The sequence below is a fragment of the Camelus ferus genome, chromosome 30, assembly GCF_009834535.1.
Source record: "Camelus ferus isolate YT-003-E chromosome 30, BCGSAC_Cfer_1.0, whole genome shotgun sequence".
Taxonomy (NCBI): domain Eukaryota; kingdom Metazoa; phylum Chordata; class Mammalia; order Artiodactyla; family Camelidae; genus Camelus; species Camelus ferus.
Genome location: NC_045725.1, coordinates 10,830,525 through 10,849,686, shown reverse-complemented (window position 1 = coordinate 10,849,686; position 19,162 = coordinate 10,830,525). Strand labels below are relative to the sequence as shown.

The 19,162-nt window shown below is 34.4% G+C and overlaps 2 pseudogenes; one reads left to right on the top strand and one right to left on the bottom strand.

The window, feature by feature from the left end:
* Positions 1 to 3,075: 3,075 nt before the first annotated feature.
* On the bottom strand, positions 3,076 to 3,911 carry LOC102508725 (annotated as a pseudogene).
* A 7,167-nt stretch (positions 3,912 to 11,078) lies between these two features.
* On the top strand, positions 11,079 to 11,995 carry LOC102506425 (annotated as a pseudogene).
* Positions 11,996 to 19,162: the final 7,167 nt, after the last annotated feature.

Here is a 19,162-nt window from a genome sequence, read left to right as displayed (position 1 = left end):
AGGAAAACATCCATCTCATAAATATCTCAAAATTAAGGTACAAGAGCTCCTTGAGATGGGATACCAAGTCATATACTACACCATGCTAGTGCCAGAAGGTGAAGGACCCTTGTATCCATTTGTTTTCCTGTGTCAGCACTAACCACAGTTACTACCCAGCAAATATTCCTAAACAAAACAAAACAAAACAAAAATATGTGAGTAACTGCCTGTAGTATCCATTAATTTCCTCTCTCCAGATTCCTTGTGGTCTGATATTTCTGCTTTTCTTCCTGCATGTAAGATAGAGACATGGATATTCTGAACTTTTCTAGGAATGCAGAACTGTGAGATAAATTTTAGGAGACTAATCCCATCTGTAGTAAACATCAGCAGTGTATGATTGCTCAAACATCTCTTAAATGCAACCTGCATAAGCTGTTAGTTTCCAAAGTATGAATCTATTTTCCATATTTAAAATCTAAAGACTTATATTTTCCTAACTCCCTGAAAATTGGATGAAAACATGTGATTTGGGTTCTGACAACCAGTTGCATTTGTGCAGGTCTTTGAGTGGATATTAGTTATAGGAGGCTAAGTAGTTCTGAGACTCAGATTGGTTCTGAGGTCAAGAAAGTGAAGTGCCTTTGAAGTTTAGCCAATGACAATAAGATTGGCATCAGGAGGACCACATCTCTTTGAGCAACCCTGTCCTGTGTGGGTGTGATTCTGCAAATTGTTAATTGTATCTCAGCTTAGAATCTGCAGCCCAAATCATTCAACAATTCTTTAAGCTTTTTAATTGCATATAATAAATATTTTCTTCTTAAACTAGATAAACATGATTCAGTGTCTTCAGATGAGAACCTCCACATATACCAAATGGACCTCAAATTCTCCATTTCTATTTATCACCTTTAATGGAATAGCTTCAATTTCAGAAGTATTCCAGTTAATAAGTGTCCCCCCCCTTTTTTTTTTTCAAAAGCAATTACTCCTAAGGAGGTAGAATAGAGATAATAGTCATTCAGTTAGTAAATATTTATTAAGCATTTATTCTGGGCCAAGCTTTCTTCCATTTTTGGGATACATGATACTGAACAAAACACACACTTTATACCAGTTGTGAACAAATGACTTCTTATATTTTGAGTTCCTGTATTCCTATACACTTACTGCTTGCATGCTATATTGTACTCATGTTCATAGCAAAATACTGTTTCTGACCCCTCAGACAGGTGTTGTCAGGAAACTCACACTGACAGCTGTATCCCCTCAAGTTTATGGATGTACAGGACCAACGTAGAGTAGGGAACAAGAAAAAGAGATTCAAATATGGCCAGGAGGAGAGAGGACCATTCCACCATCACAAATGCTTACAAGATCAGCCAGCTTCCATCATGGTCCTTTCCGCAGGCACTGAGAAATTATACATAATCCTTCCTAAAGCTAGAAATTATTACTTAATATATTTATTTATATATATGTTTATAAAACTAACATATATATATAAGCTTAACACTTTGTGCCAAGTAAGTAGTTCTATTACAATTTAAGACTCTAATAATAAAATGCTCACAATAACTAACATTTATGAGCATATAATTGTCTAAGAGCTTATAAAGATTGTTTCATTTGATCTTGAGACTATCTCCACTATTCCACATTTAACAAAACTTGAGGAAGTTGTATTTTGCCAAAGTTTACATAATGAGTGGCAAAGCTAATTTTGACTCAGAAGAATCTTCTTCAAAAAGACTATGATCTTTAGCATTATATCATACTTAAACTGGTCACCAATCCTCAGAAATGTATATGAAATTTGTAATAATGGAAAATCCACACCAATAAAGCAAAACTCAAAGTGAATGACTAGTAAATATTATAATAAAAATGAGTTTTTACTACCAAATCCAAGTTTGTACTTCTTACCACACAAGCCAATAAATTGAGATGCAAGTTTTTAGGGCAAGGAATAGTGACTTTATTTGGGGAGCCAGCAGACCAAAGATAAGGTAGACTAGTGTCCCAAAGAACCATCTTGCCTGGACTTGGGTGCTAGTTTCTTTATAGAACAGAAAGGGGGAAGTGAGGCAGTAAAGTTTAAAAGGTGATACGGTGTTGCAAATATTTCCTGGTTCTGGCCAGACTCCAGAGGGCATGTGTTAATTTCTTATTTCCTGCAGTCATTCACAAGTGGGCCTGGTCAGGATGTTTCCTTGAGCCAAAGATATTTTAAGTTAATGCTCAGGCACTGGAGGCAGGGCTTTCAGAGATGGGCCGTTCTTTTTGTATACTTTAAGCTATAGGCAACCCCCCTTTAGTGATTAACTTGTAGCAAAAGCAATAGAACACAAAGGTCAAAGTAAAAGAAGCAGACCCACTATGAAGCCAGTTGTTCTTCCCTATCACGGGTCCTTTCAGTTTAGTGCATCTGTATAACAAAGTGAAAGTATGAGGAAATTGAGAATTAATTACTTCAGTATAGACTGGTCTGTAAATATCTTCAGAAGGCTAAGCTGTGCAATGCAAAATTTAAACAGAGCCATAAGCACATGGATGTATGAAAATATGCTTGTGCAAAAGTTAAGAGTTGAATGTTAGGAACAGAGTGATTGTATCTGGAAGAGTAAGAGACAATGGTTTGGGATATGGGGGAGGTTTTATTCTACACTCTTTCATTTTCTATAGAGTCTATTTTTAATAATTATTATTATCTATCATACAAATTTTATTTTAAAATTAAAATATTACATTAAAATTTCACAAGTAAGGCAAATGAAGTAAAGACAATAGTCAATATAGCATTAAATCTTTTAACCAATACAATACACAGAATGATGATTAAACACAAGAATCTGACAAAAATAAAACTAAGAATGAGAAAGCAATAAAAGTAAATGCAGAAATTCACTAAAACTAGTGTAACTATAAAAATTTCATTGATTAATTCATTACATATTATTTATTGACTCGCTGCTTAAAGCTTTCCACCCCTTTCCACCTCACCAAGTGCAGTAATCAACCAGATATTACAGGATGTATATTCAAACACAGAAACTGTCATTGTTTCTGAACATATAATTCAACGTCTAATTTAATTATTATAAATCCTTGATAGAAAAAGAACATTTGCATTAGATTTATGAAGACTTTTACATTCCAAAGAGATTGACCCTAATGCTAAATTCATTTCTTTGTGATGGATAATACCCTCATTCAATACTTGATCTGCCTTTTTTTCCCCAGAGCTTCTTCATAGCATTAGTCATCTCAGAATTTCATAGACAATAGATTAAAGGGTTCAGCATAGGGGTGATGACTGTAAAAAACATGCTTAATGATTTATCAATGGGGAAAGTCTTAGCAGGTCTCACATATATGAAAATACAGGGAACGAAAAAGCAGAAAACCACAGTGATGTGGGAATGACAAGTCTGGAGGGCTTTCTGCCTCCCTTCCTGACTAACTTTCTTTAGAGAATGCAAGATGACTCCATATGAGATGAGTAAGAACAGAAACACAATAGTACACATCAGTCCTCCACTGGCCACTACTATGAGGCCAATGACATAGTTGTCAGTACAGATGAGTATACATCACAGATAAAGTAGTCAATGGCATTGGGGCCACAGAATGGGAGCTAATAAATAGTACCAAGTTGAATGACTGAGTGCAGAAAACCTCCAACCCAGGACACCACCAGCAGCACAAAGCACACCCTTTTTCTCATGATAACTAAATAATGCAAGGGCTTACAGATGGCCACATAGTGGTCATAGGCCATCACCAGCAAAAGGAAGACCTCTGATCCTCCAAAAATATGCTCTGTAAACAGCTGAGTCATGCAAGATTCAAGGGGTATTGGGTTTCCCCCCAAAATAAGTCTGAAATCAATCTGGGGGAAATAGAAGAGGAATAATTTACATCCATAAAAGAAGCTAACAAGAAAAAAGTACATCGGTGAACTGAGGGTCTTACTGACAGTAATTGTCATCAGAACAAGCAGATTGCCCACCATGGTCAAAATATAGAAGAACAAGAACATGACAGAAATGACTTTCTGCTCCTTTGGAATCTGTATGAGGCCCAAGAGGACAAAGTAAGTTATATTGTTCCTTGGTTCCATCTAGTCTGTACAGGAGCTGGCTTCACATATTAAAAGCATTTTACCTATAAAACAGGCAGAAAACTTTTAAATGCTTTATAAGTTTCATCTTTTATTTATCCATTCAATTAAAACAATGTGTGTGATGTATCTATTTGTGCCCAGTGTATTATAGTGCAGAGGTCTACAGATAACCACGTAGGGTCATAGGTGATGACGACAAGGAGGGCAATCCCTGAAGCTCCCAACAAAAGTTGAGTAAAGGGCTGTGTCATACAGCCACTGAGAACGAGAGAGTTTTTGAATCAGAGAGCAAATTAGCTAACATTTTAGGGATTATGGAAGATGAATAGCATGCATCTACCAAAGACATGTCAGCTTAGGGAGAAATACATGGGATAGTCCAAAGTTGGGTGTAGATGGTAGTAACCACAATGAGCAGGTTGCCCATGACAGTGACAATGTAGGAGATAAGTAACATGAAAAAAAGGATTTTCTGCATCTGATGATTCTGCTTAAATCCTATTAGAATGAATTCGGTCATATTCATCCTGCCTACTTTTACATCAGTGCTGAGTTGAATTCACAATTGGGGCATTAACCTGTAAAGACAACATTTTCAGTAGCAAGGTGACTTAATATATTGGGTTTTCAGATAATCCAAGACATTTTGATAATATGTTTTTTTCCTGTAGTGTATAAGTGGATAAGCAACATGATAAAAAAGAGTGAACAACTGATGCTGTTTAGTTCAGCTTCTTATAAAGATGCTCAAGTCCTTCAGCAGCTTGTCCCTGGGCCTTTATTGGAGGACATCTGGGCACAGGGAGCTCACAATACAGTAAATCTTACTACTTCTCAGCCAATAAGAGATGCTAAAATCTCTTCCTTAACTATTAAAATACTTGTACAACTGTTGATTCTGGTTCTGCACACTGTTGATATACAGAGTGAGTCTAATTCACCCCATTTAAAAGCCACTTAAATAAGTCTAAGAGGTATAGGCCTGTATCCCCCAGCGTAGGTCTGACTCACATTCCTGTTCAATAAAATTAAGTGAATAAACCCATTGGAAGACTTTCAATTCCCTCTGTGTTTTCTATTTTTCAAGCTAACTCCAAAACATAGCATTTACTCTCTTACTTCCAACAACAACAACAACAACAAAAACCCCCAAAAACTGAATAAACAGTTGGAATGTTAAAAATTATTTTTATTTCACCCACTGAGATCTCTCACTCTCTCTGGCATGAGCAGCTCTCTTTCCTGATCTCCTTTAACCAGTCCCCCTTCCCTCTGGCCAAGGAGTAGTATGAGCTGAACATTCCAGGGCAGGTGAGAAGAAAAGAGAAATATCATAGTGTTTATTGTCCTGGTCTCCTGTAGTAGTTTGTCAGTGGCTGGGTATATTTCACTGATGATGGTCTCCTTTGGATGGACCTTCTGGGTTCCTGTGATCTTTCTCTGAGGCCCTATTACGTTCATGTCTTCCTACTGTTATTAACCCTGTGGTCTTTATCATCCCCTCTTAGTTTCCCTCAACTCAATCCATACCTTGACAACTAAACATATTCAACTCATTTTAAGCTCCCATTTTGAGTATGCTGTTTCTTGTTAAAACTCCAATGAATGTAGAAATTTTGTGGTTTTTCCTTTGTAAAACTGTAAATGTGAATATAGTTTTCTCTTTATGTACGTTTACTGTGTTCATGAGGCATGTGTACTTCTTTTGAAGTATAGCTGCTAAATAAATGAAATTTTGCTTGGAGAAAATATTGTTAAAGGCAGAAATGCAACACAATCACAGAAAAATCTGTGTGTTATCTATAACATTCCTTTGGAGTCATGATTCTATGGGATTTATACATTTTACTAACCTTAAGCTGCTTTACAACTCTTCAAATTGTAGAAAACTGAAAATAATGCAAGTAATTCTTGTCCATAGAAATAGAGTGAGAAAGAGAGACAGACAGACCCTGCAGAGAGAATTCTGGATTCCTTTCAGCTATTCTTCAGAGTACTGATTAGTGCATGAATTTCAGGAAACTGCCTGAGGCTGGGGAAAGATTTAACCAGATGGACTACTGAGAAGAATGTTTGGTCCCCACACTGGACCTAAAATAATGCATATTCTCACCAGCTGGAAAAGCTCCTGGTTCACAAAGCCAGGGCACTGAGTTGAATACTTATGAAGATTTAGCATCAGTAGTGGCACATAATGTCCCAAGACTGAGCACTTCTCAAGACCTCCTCAAAAATCACATCAACAAGAATAAAAAAAAAATTCAATAGAATCAAATTAAGTACTAAATACTGTGTTCAGAATTTTGTGACTTTGTTAATGGGAAGCATTAATCTAATTATTTTCTTTGCCATACTTTGTTTCGTTCTAGTATAAGGGTTTTGCTGGATGCATAAAATGCATTAGAAATTGTCTTAATTTCTCCCTACTGTGAAACCATTTATGTAGGTTTGTACTATTTATAACTTGGTCTATAGAATTCATTGATTCTCAAAGTATGTGGGCATGAAGCTTTGTTTGGGAATGGTGGGATTTAGGTATTAAGCTATTCCAGCTTTTAATTATTTTTCCTTGTGTGTTTAGAAACTTGCGTTTTTATAGCAGTGGTCCATTTTCTCTTAGCTGGTGAGGACACTGTCATAAATTTGCTCATCATATCATTTTATTGTCTTTTTAAGCTCTGCCATGTCTGCAGTGATGAACCACTCTTCATTGCTGATTCTGATAATTGGTTCTTTTTTCTTATTTTTTCTTAATCTGTTTTCTAGGATCTTATCAATTATATTAAACTTTCAAAGAACCAAGTTTGGTTTTAAATATTTTCTCTATTTTCAATTAATTTCTATTATGATTTCTGTCTTCTATTTGATATTTCCTTTCTACAGTGTTCTTTGTGTTTATATTTATTATCTTTTTCTAGCTTCTTGGGACAGAAGCTCAGTTCATTCCTTGTAACATTTCTTGATTGCCAATACTGCATTTAAGGTATAAATTTCTCTCTAAGCACTCCTTTAGCTGCATCCAGTTGATTTATATATAATAATATATATTAAATATAACCTTTTATATGTATACATACACTTCATAAATACATTTCATATATCTTTTATAGACATTTGCATTATTATCCCTGTGTTGAAAATGTACCTTTCAAAATGTTCAGTTACTTTAGATTTATATTGCTAAATTCATAATTGGAAGATGATATATTTTAGTTATCAGTTTCTAGTTGAATTACATTGTTACAAAATACATATGTAAAAAATACATATACATATACATATACATAAATATGTACTCTATGATTTAAGTCCTTTGAAATGTATTGCAATTGTGTCATGGCCTAGTGAACAGTCTGCTTTGGTAAATGCCCCATGAGCACTTGGAGATTAATAGAATAGGCCCACAAATATTTTCTTTCCCTACTTCTACACTAACACAGATTCTATCAACTTGCTTCTCTGAAAATATATGACCAAGTATGTGATAAAATTGTTCTGCATTTGAAACAAGTTTTAAACAACTTGTTCTGAAATTAGCATTCATAATATTTTGGAAATCTGTTCAGATATCATCTTCAAAGACAAAGCTTAAACATATTTTCCTATTTTGAAGGTCATGATTTTTTAAAACATTGTTTTCATTGAGTTACAGTCAGTTTACAATGTTGTGTCAACTTCCAGTGTAGAGCACAATTTTTCAGGTATACATGAACATACATATATTCATTATTGCATTCTTTTTCTCTGTGAGCTACCATTGACCTTGTATATATTTCCCTGTGCTATACAGTATAATCTTGTTTATCTATTCTACATATGCCTGTCAGTATCTACAAATTTCATACTCCCAGTTTGTCCCTTCCCACCCCCCTCCCCCCTGGCAACCACAAGTTTGTATTCTATGTCTATGAGTCTATTTCTGTTTTGTATTAATGTTCTTTTCTTCTTTATTTTAGATTCCACATTTAAGTGATCTCATATGGTATTTTTCTTTCTCTTTCTGGCTTACTTCACTTACAATGACATTCTCCAGGAGCATCCATGTTGCTGCAATTGGTGTTATGTTGCCATTTTTATGGCTGAGTAGTATTCCATTTTATAAATATACCACTTCTTCTTGTTCCAGTCTCTGTTGATGGACATTTAGGCTCTTTCCATGCCTTGGCTACTATAAATAGTGCTGCTATGAACATTGGGGTGCAGGTGTCATCCTGAAGTAGGGTTCCTTCTAGATATATGCCCAGGAGTGGGATTCCTGGGTCATATGGTAATTCTATTCCTAGTCTTTTGAGGAATCTCCATACTGTTTTCCACAGTGGCTGCACCAAACTGCATTCCACCAGCAGTGTAGGAGGATTCCCTTTTCTCCAGAGCCTCTCCAGCATTTGTCATTTGTGGACATTTGAATATGGCCATTCTGACTGGTGTGAGGTGATACCTCATTGTAGTTTTGATTTGCATTTCTCTGATAATTAGTGATACTGAGCATTTTTTCATGTGCCTATTGATCATTTGTATGTCTTCCTTGGAGAATTGCTTGTTTAGGTCTTCTGCCCATTTTTGGATTGGGTTGTTAGTTTTTTTCTTATTGAATCATATTCGCTGCTTATATATTCTGGAGATTGAGCTTTTGTCAGTTTCATCTTTTGCAAAAATTTTCTCCCATTTCGTAGGTTGTTGTTTTGTTTTGTTTTGTTTTGTTTTGTTTTATTTATGGTTTCCTTTGCTGTGCAGAAGCTTGTAAGTTTCATTAGGTCCCATTTGTTTATTTTTGCTTTTATGTCTATTGCTTGGGTAGACTGCCCGAGGAGAACATTTTTGAGATGTATGTGAGATAATGTTTTGCCTATGTTTTCTTCTAGGAGGTTTACTGTATCTTGTCTTATGTTGAAGTTCATGATTTAAACAAATTTTTATGTATTTTATTTCTGCCTAGACTGGACTTTTCCCTTTTGGTGATCTGACCTCAAGTTTTTAAGTTTTTTTTTTTAATGCCTCTCCTTGGGGAACATAGTCCTGTAAGTCTTGTTATACATCGTGATTATCCTGGTGGCATCTCTGGAGATAGAGTCTAACATCAAAATTATGATTAAGGTCCCATTGAATTTAATTAGATAAGAATCACCCTTGGAATGACTCCATAACATGTCCAGTAGTTCAAATGTAGATGAAGGGTTTACAGATCTTTGCTCTTTCCTTACATGACAGACATTCACGAACTGAAATGCTGGACTCTGAACATAATAAAGTATGTATATGTAATCATTCTCCATTTTTCAGGAAACCCAAAATTCAACAATGCTGTATCAAGGCAGGGCAGTATAACTGATTGAGAATCAAAAGATTGCAAAAGCTATTTCTGTATTTCACTTTTATTGGTATAAGTCACAAACAGAAACATTCTTATGTAAACAATTCATACATAATTTGTTTTCTCTCCAACCAAAATGTTGAATTAACATTAGTTGGTGATTCAGACAAATCCTGCCAACAATTATTATTTTACTTCTCTGTTTAGAATCAAGATTCAGAGATCTTTAGTAATAGGCCATTGATACTCATTTTGAAAACCCAAATTTTCTGAAAATGAATATTTTTCTGAATGACTGAGATAAGTTAGATTTCTGCCTGCATGGAATGAGTTGGTCACATGGAAACAGTTCCAGGTCCAGTGACGGTACATGTATCTTGCTCTCCATGATGGCATCAGTGGGTAAAGGACAAAGGAGAAGGCAGAGAATCCAGAATATGGATTGAGTGGCTTTCTCCTTGTGCAGGTAACCCAGGAAGGGTATTTGTATGCAAGATTCTGCACTAAGCTTTACATTTGCCAGAGTACAATGGTGGCATGAGAGTTCAATCTTTTAAAGGTTCTCCTTTGTGATTTTCAAAATCAACCATGTTAGCAATCCTTTATGATCACTAAAGTATATGGAGATTGAGTCTATTCTATAATACTCTTCCTAAATAGTTTTGTATTACACTCTCTAACATAAAGAGACGTTCTTTAACATAAAGTAGTCTTAGAAACTAATTTCAAGTGTAACTAATTTGGGATATTTTTATGGGGAGATATTTGCAAATCTGATGATAGTCTCAATCAATATGTTTTCTAAACATTGTTTATTAATCTGTAAAAAATTAAAAGATGATATAGCCTCTGAAGACCTTGATTGAGTGGCTTTCAAGAATCCAAAATAATACTGTAGTAAGCAAGCCATTACTTCAATTCCCACTTTTCTGTTCCCAGCCTCAGTGTACTGACATACGCTTGTTGGACATTTAGATGTCTTTTTCCTTTAATTGTTTGTATTTTTTAATTTATTTTATATTTTATTTTTATTTTGTGCATAAATTGTTTTGAGATTTTTGTCTATTTTAGACATTAACTCTGTGTAGAACCTGTAAAATGTAAATCTTTCACTAAACTGCCTTTGTCTATTTACATTTTGGTATCTTTTCCTAAAACCTTAAAAACATTTTTGAAATTGTTAAATATATCTCTTTGGGATTTAAATGATTGGTTAAGAAGTTTCTTCCAACCCTAGATTGGAGATCATTTCCTTAATGACTGGAAATTAAAATGAAGTAAATTTTTCTTTCCTTTTTTATTAGAACTTCAACCAATTTACATTTTTGTATAAGGTATTAGCTATATATACAATTTAATTAGCTTCCAGATGGAAAGCTAATTGTGGCAACTCATTTACTTAATAATGTGTTCTTGCCCCCCATATGTCTCTAAATTACTTGCCACTTCATTAGACTGAAAGTTTTTTGAGATTAGGGAGGATATTTTAATCAGCCTTGTACTACAATCACTGAAAGTACTGGAACATAATAAACCATACTGCCTATTTCTTGATTGAATAAACACATTATCTAAGACTTCAGAAAATCCCTAGGAACAATTATATTACCAGAAAATTTTTCCCTGAACACTGAAATAAAACATACAGAAGATTCTATGGAACAAAGGAGGAATGTGACTGAATTTGTCCTCTTGGGGCTCACTCAGAGCCCCCAAGGTCAGAAAATATTATTTGTTGTGTTCTTGCTCATCTACATGGTGACAATGGGGGTGACCTCTTCATTGTTGTGCCTTTAGTGGTGAGCCTGACCCTGGATTCCCCTATGTACTTCTTTCTTGGCTACTTATTATTTATGGATGCTGCTTATTCTACTACAGTCACCCCAAATATGATTCTAGATTTACTCTGTAGGAACAAAACCATTTCCTTCCAAGCTTGCATGACCCAGCTTTTTCTAGGGCACTTTTTGGGTGGTGCTGAAATTTGTCTTCTGGTGGTCATGGCTTATGACCATTACATGGCCATCTGTAAACACCTGCATTATTCAATGATCATGAATAAGCAAGTGTGTGTTCTGCTGCTGCTGTTGGCCTGGGTCGGTGGGTTTTTACATGCTTTAGCTCATCCTCTCTTTGTTTATAACCTTCCCTCCTGTGGCCCCAATATCATTGACCACTTCGTCTGTGACACGTACCCCTTGTTAAAACTTTCCTGCTCTGACACCTACACCATTGGCCGCACTGTGGTTGCCAATGATGGGAAGATCTGTGTGGTCATCTTTATGCCCTTACTCATCATCTATGGGATCATCCTGCACTTCCTGAAGAATCTTAGTCGGGAAGGGAGGCACAAAGCCTTATCCACCTGTGGCTCCCACATTACTGTGGTGGCCCTCTTCTTTGTCTCCTGTACCTTTATGTATGTGAGACCTCCTTCTACCTTACCCATTGATAAATCCTTGGCCATGTTTTATACCATTATCACCCTTATGTTGAATCCTCTAATCTACAGTGTGAGAAATGGAGAGATGAAAAATGCCATGAAAAAGCTCTGGACAAGAGTAAGAAAATGAGACACTTATTTTCTTATTTTATGAGAAAATATTATCACTTATTTTCAATGACAAATTGCTATTTCAGGAAAGCCATGTATGGCTATTTACCTGTAGTAAATGTCTCTTCAGGTTTAATAACTTGGGCATGATGAAAAACGTTATTTTATGAATACTTCCAATGACCTAAATATACTTTTAAGATTTTCACAATTTCCTAGTTCAAATGTGTGTGTATATATATATTAAATATATATAAAATTTGAAATACATTTTTAAGATTTTCACCATTTCTTAGGGAAACATACAACTTTTGGATGTAAAGTGTCTCACTCATGAATATAGATTTATATTCTATATGATGAGTTAACCTACAGCTTATATAGCAAATTTATTTCAGTTAGTGAAGGATTTTCTTTTGTTTCTCTCTTAAATGATGTACTCTTTCTCAGAATTAATAACTCATTACAGTACTCAAAAAATAGTAGAAGAGATATGACACAAACATTTCATTCACTCCTCCCCACACAAAGACAGCCCATATTAGTATTTAAAGCATGTATCTTCCCTTTGTATCTACAAGTACATTACATATATTAATTTGCTTGTATTGCTTACCATATTAACATCAAAAAATGAAGTTTCAGTGTTGTAATAGTAGTCATAAGGAGGCTAAGTTTATAAAAATGTGAATGAACAAGGTATATATGCAGAAAAGAACCAATCCTTACTTATTTTCCCAGTTGAGTAATCATATTATCTTCTCATATGAAGCAGATTTGTTTGGAGTTATATTTTCATAGAGATGACCCATTAATCTTCCCAAATAGTTTAAAATACTTGATCATACCTCTGCTATTTTTTAATATCTCCATATCCTTTTTTGCTTATGTTTCATAAACCCTATAGAGACCCAGTCTCTTCCTTCTTGTGCAAATTTAGCATTAATGATAATCCATGAGATAAAAACATGCATTTTAGAACTTTGCCCCAGATGTTTTGGGTGATATCATTGTTAAGAAAGATGCTGACAATATATGCTCTTCTTATCTCTGTTGTTAATGAAATACAGTTTTCTAGGTAATACAGGAGCCAGAATATATTGTTTTGTTTGATAGACATCATTCATAAAATCCTCTCTATCTGTGAATGAGGCTAGAAACATAATATTATCTGCCTCTAAATGGTCAGAAGTATGTGCTCAAAGTGTAACACGTTCTGCTCACCACACAATAGGCCAGTACATTGGGAGGCCTGGTGTTGGGTCTAGGATAATGACTGTCTTTGGAAAGCCAGCAGGCCAAGAAGATGAAGACTAAAGTCTTAGAGAATCATCATACCCAAGTCACAATTCAGGCTCCTTTTATACTAAGAAGGGAATAGGGTGTGGACCTCCAACAAGACAAATTCTATTCTCTATTCTGCAACTATTTATCTCTATATGAATGGAAAAGTGTTATACCCTTATGGGCCATCTTGTATATTTCAGGCTGTAGGCAACATTCATTTATCGACATGCAGACCAACAAGACTAAGCACAGGACACAGAGCACAGGGTTAGCACTAAAGGAGCAGATCTAACCTAGAGTCATCTATCTGTTCTTCCCTATTACAAAAGAAGTCTGTTATTCTGCCTCCATTATTTAGTCTGGATCCATGAGGAGCTCATTCTTTGGGGCAATGCATGATTTTCACTAGTAAATCACAGTGTATGAAAAACAGTGTATTGTGATTTCTATCCCTATTACAGAAAAAATTCTTATGTTATCTTAGTCTTCACAAATACAACACTATTCACCAGATAATATGAAGCATTTTAGTTTATGAGCACTTATGTAATTTATTCCTCCACTTTTGGATGCTGCAGTAGACTGAGGATTTGTGTCCCTCTTCAAAATCATAAGTTAAATTCTTTATGATGTGGTCATATTTGGAGGAGGGCCCTGTGAGAAATGATTAGATCATGAAGGTCAGGTTCTCATGAATGAGATAAATGCCTTTATAAAGAGACCCCATCAGCTCACTTGACCCTTCTGCCATGTGAGGACTCAGCCAGATACAGAATCCGCTGGCACATTAATCTTGAAATTCTGAGCCTCCAAACCTGTGAAAAATAAATGTTTATTGTTTAAGTGTTAGGTATTCTGTATTAGTAGCCCAAGTGGACTAAGACAGAAATTTAGTGAACTTTCAAATCTGTGTAGTCATTTCAAGTTATGTGATAAAAGCCTTTACAAATTATCTCTTTTTATTGGGCTGTAATCTATCTGAAGTCAGGGGAAGTTATTTGTCTTTCTGTTCTGTTTCTTGCACAATATATGGGACATAGAATCCACTATATAGACACTATCCATCGCTTTAATTCTTGATCTATTGGAGAGTGAATTTTTTCTGATAAATTTTGATGAACACTTTCTAGGTTAAATTATAGATGTATGTGTATATAATTTACTATGAATACTTATTCTTTGAAATTTGCTAAAAACTTTTACTTTTGTGTTATAATTATGCGTGTTACTATATAAATATGTTATTTTAATATTCTTTTACTTTTTGCTATGTTCTATACTTGGAAAATCCATATTCTTCCAATTATTCTATAAATTTTAATCTTTACTTAAATATTAACTTTTCAAACATTTTTTTTACCCACTTAAATTTTTTTTTGTTTATGATGGGGAAACATCTAAGCCCAAACAGGAAAATAATCTGCCAACATAATTATTAATTTTGGTAATCATTTGAAAATTTTCTACTTAGTAGGTTGGGATTTACACCAATAAGAAGATTTAAATTTGGGGTACTTTCTCCTTTTTCTCCCTTTTTCCCCTCCTCCCCTAAACTTTAGTGTCATTTTACAAAGTTTGAAAACTTCTCATTAAAATATATGTAGAATGTTAAGAGTGTACATTTGTTTTAAGGAAAATTACATGTGTTAATATCTTATTTCCCATTCTGAATAAGATATATTGTGAAAGATTTGTTAATGTCTTAATACAAATTTATAACCATCTCTATAGAGTGTAAATAAATCTTACCTTGTGATTTCTTATTTAAAAACAGGACTCTCTTATTTACATTTGATTCACATTTTCAATGAGCTGGTCAGGAAGGGCTTAATATTTTTTCCTGGCATGAACTATGGCACAATCCTCAAAGTCAAGGAAATATAGTTAGTGGGTAGAAAGACCTCCAAATTGAAAAACTCACCAAATGTGTGAATCATTGCCTGCTAATTGAGAAAGAATTCTCAGTAGAGACAGAGGGACAAAGTGAAAAGTTGCTTTATTTCTAGGAAAGAGAAGGGTCAAAAAAAAAAAAATCACGTGGGGAGCTGTCAGCCAAGTAGCCTGTTAAGAAAGCTCTAGCCCCTGAATGGGTCACAGGGTCTTTTATTTAAAGGCTCTGTCATCGTTATCTTTATTTTGGAAGTACCAATCACTTTCTATTATAGGCTCTTTCCTCCCATGGAAGTCAGCCCTAAAACAGAAACTTCAGTGGAAAAAGAAGAAAGAAAGAGATACTGGAGTGTGTCCTTGGGATGAATGCAGCAGTTGTGGAACATAAACGTCTTGTTGCATGGCTATGTTCTTGCGACCTAGGAGCCAGCTGTGGGATAAGAGAAAAAGTCCTATTTTTCAACAGCCTGGCATTTCTTCCCCTTGTTGATAATCAGCTAGACTCAGTAAGCTGTCTGATTACCTCTCTGAATATGTCAGTATCCAAACATTAATATGCCTGTATCCAAAATACACAAGTATATATCCCACCACATACTCAGATCTGGATCCAACTTCATGTGAATCTCTATGACCACATGTATGTGCACATTCAATGAAATGTAGGTCTACATCCAACTACACTTATGTGTGTATATGTGAACACTCTGAGTTGATATATGACAACACATGGATCAATATTTGATTGGCAACATGAATGCATTTGTATATGTATATGCATATGTATTTGATGTGATCTCCCACAGGCTTGTATCTGTCTACACACAGGGTATCTTGCCATTTGCTTGTCTGTATCTGATTATACATGAATTTAGTCAGGACTTGACTGAACAATTCTGGTTTTTGTGTGTGTGTGTGTGTGACATGCACTGAAGTCACATTCTGGCATTCTTCTGATTGCTGTGCTTTAAGGAGGGTCCAAGATGATTTGACTTATATGAATAGTGCCGTGGCAGGGATAACTATAAGGTTCTTCTGGGTCTCTTTCTTCTCCATGTAGATGTAGGGTAATGTAGACAATGTTTGTCCAGTGAGGTTGTCAGACTTATAAAATGGCAGCTCAGGGCTCCCAGAGAGAGGAGGCAAAAGCTATCAGATCATTAATTCTCATCCCATCACGACACAAGATTCAAGTCCAGGATATCAAGTTTAAAATTCAGACTAAACTTTATAGCTAATTATACAATCAAAGAATGAAAAGGTAACTTATGGATTGGGAGAAAATATTTGCAAATTATATATCTCATAATGCATTAATATATAAAATATATAAAGAACGTTTACAACTAAATTAAAAAGAACACTTGATTTAAAATTGAGCAAAGCACGTGAATGGACATTTTTTCCAAAGAAGACATACAAATGTCCAATAGGAACATGGGAAATTGAACAACATCGCTAATCAACAGGGAAATGCAAGTCAAAACCACAATGACATGTTATCTTACACTCATTAGGATGGCTATGTGAAATATATAGCAGACAACATATTTTGGTGAAGATGTAGAGAGAATAGAACCCTACTGCACTTTGGTGGGAATATACGTTTTTTCTGCCACTATGGAGAACATTATGGAGATTTTGCAAGATATTAGAAATAAAACTACTGTATGATTCACCAATACTATGTGTGTGCATATATATCCAAAATATGAAACCAAGAATCTGAAGAGATACCTGTACGCTCATTTTCCTTGCAACATTAATTACAAAATGAAACCATTGCAGAAATAAATGCAGTCTACCATCCCTGGATATAATTGCAGAATGGAATTATTTAATTATTTTCATCAATATTATGCTAACCTAATTCAAAAACTGACACAAGATACAGCCACTTTGAATGAGCACTGTAAACTTTACGCAATGTGAAGTGCCAATATTATAATAGGGTTCAAAATGATCATTTAATTGTACATCTGAAAATAATATTTAAAATTATGATTTGCATGAATAGTAGATTGGTTTAAAAACAAAATATTATACTAAAACATTTAACGCAGATAGTTACTCAAATGATTAATTCATGCAATAGCAAATATTCAGACAATATAAAGCTCATTTGTTTCAAATGCCTAACTTCATAAATGGCCAACTTATTTTTTTTCTCTTGTCATAGTATTTTTTCTTCATGTAGACTTAAGGGAGAGTTCAAAATGAAAAATGAATGCTCTAAGAGTTCTCCTCTGAAGTTCAGTTAAGTTATGAGAAATAATTGGGTTGTTGGCAAAATCTAATGGTGGTGAAATACCCCTGAGGTCCAATCATCTACAGCTGAGAAACTTCACCTAACTGGCCTACAAATAGGAAATGTAGCAGCACTTTTAAGCTCCAAGAGAAAGGCCTTATCCAGAGGAACTAGTTATAAATGAGAAAAGGCACTTACTATAGCTGAGCTGTTTGGCATTTTTAATCTTACAACTTCACTGCTTTCTTGGCGAGCTAACATCTGCCTTGGGCTCTCACCAGGGAGTTAAGTCTGACAAGTTTGCAGGTAAGATTTTTTTTCTCTCCAGGAAATCATATTTTAATAGACGCTCAGGATTAAATGGCTCTTTCAAATTATGCAATCACCCCTCTTCCTCACCAATCTGAGATTTCAGTCCCTCTTCGGCATGCAAAATATTAAGAAAGATCAACTCAACTACAATACTACTGATTTAGAAGTAAAAATACTTGGGGTATTTTTTCCTATTGAGATATATTTAAATTAGAAGAATAGCACAATTAGTTAGAATTAAAATAGAATAGCTATATAACTCAAATTTCCATTCACAATTTTCCCACTTTATAAAATACAACATCAGAATTTTCCTATGATATTGTACCATTTTCAAAAATACGTCTTTTAAAAACTGCACAAGTCAAAGGGATGTACTGTATTTTAATAACCATTTCTCCAATGTTGAACATTTCATGTAATTTCTAAGTTTTCCATACCTCTTAATAATTTTGTTGAACATATTTGTAAATAAAAGGTTTTAGCCTTTAAAATATTTTCATTTAGAATTTAACCCTATAAAGAATACTGCAGTGCCAAAGAGAAAAGAAAAATAATACTTATTTCTTCATAGTCATTTCTAAATCACATTTATTAGTTATGTATAATTCTTACTTTATATAAAATCATCTCTTTTCTGATCTGCTGGGGAGTCAGCCACAGAATAAAAGAATGCAATGAAGCTGCTGTTCTTTGTTTCCACATATGTATAAAAATTTTCATATTGTTTAATTAAAAAATAAAGGTCTTTATTTATTTATCTTTGAAAGGAAAAGACATTTTCTGCAGAATACATTGTATTATATTTATGATTTTTATTTGGGAAATTTATGGTTGCAAATTTCCTCATTCCATTACTATTGCAGTATTCTGTAACCAGGAATGGTGGATGATGGATGCTGTGGGAAGATGGGAGAAGGAGACATGAGGATGCCTGTAGCAGAAGCATAAAGGGATGGGCAGGTCATACATCATGGAGGGATGAGTTGCTGCTGTTTGGTAATAAAATTTCAGGGAAGGGATTACTAAAGTTGTTTCACTAGGGAACTTTCTATAATTTTATGTAAACACACATACATTAACATACACTAACATACACAATGTCTAGTAAATGTTTGTTGAATGAGTGAACTTGTAATAGGTACTTACAGTAATAGATTTTATGTGTGTTTGTATTGTGTATGTATATATGTTTATGTGTATAGTCCATACATATCTATCTTATCTAGCAAACTATTACTTTTTGTTGCCTATGTTAAATTTTTACTTTTAGAATGAAAATAAGGATTTCTTTGCTTGACAGATACTCACATACTGAACTTTTATGCAATAGTTTTTTATCCAAGTCTTCTGAAGCTATAAGTTTATTGAATATGACTGTCAAAATATATGTGGAACATAATTTGAAAAATAAAAAAACATGGATTAACAAACCTTATGAATATCTTG